Source organism: Myotis davidii, unplaced genomic scaffold, assembly GCF_000327345.1.
Source record: "Myotis davidii unplaced genomic scaffold, ASM32734v1 scaffold1439, whole genome shotgun sequence".
Taxonomy (NCBI): domain Eukaryota; kingdom Metazoa; phylum Chordata; class Mammalia; order Chiroptera; family Vespertilionidae; genus Myotis; species Myotis davidii.
In genome coordinates, this window is record NW_006292342.1 from 510530 (window position 1) to 510884 (window position 355).

Below are 355 nucleotides of genomic sequence, written 5' to 3' on the forward strand. Positions count from 1 at the left end.
TCAATCGATCCCCTGGCCGGGGTTAGACCCCACGGGAGGAAGGGAGCCGAGTGTGTGTGCTTAGCGACACCCGCATTGACGCAGTCTGCAGCCTAGAAGTGCGTCAGCTGTCGCTCTGGCAACGGGCGGAACGTCACAGACGGGCAGTGCGTCAGCAGCCTCCTGACGTCACTCCCCGAGAGAGGCAATTGACGTAAGGCGGGGCGGATTCCAGGCCCGGCCGGCAGGGGGAGCCCCAGGTTGCTAATGGTGGATGCCTTTGTCTTGGTCCTGCAGGAGGCGCTGGCTCGGGCCGGCATGGTCCCCGCAGCCCATATGGAGCTCTAGGTTGACGATGAAGAGGAGTCGCAGTGTC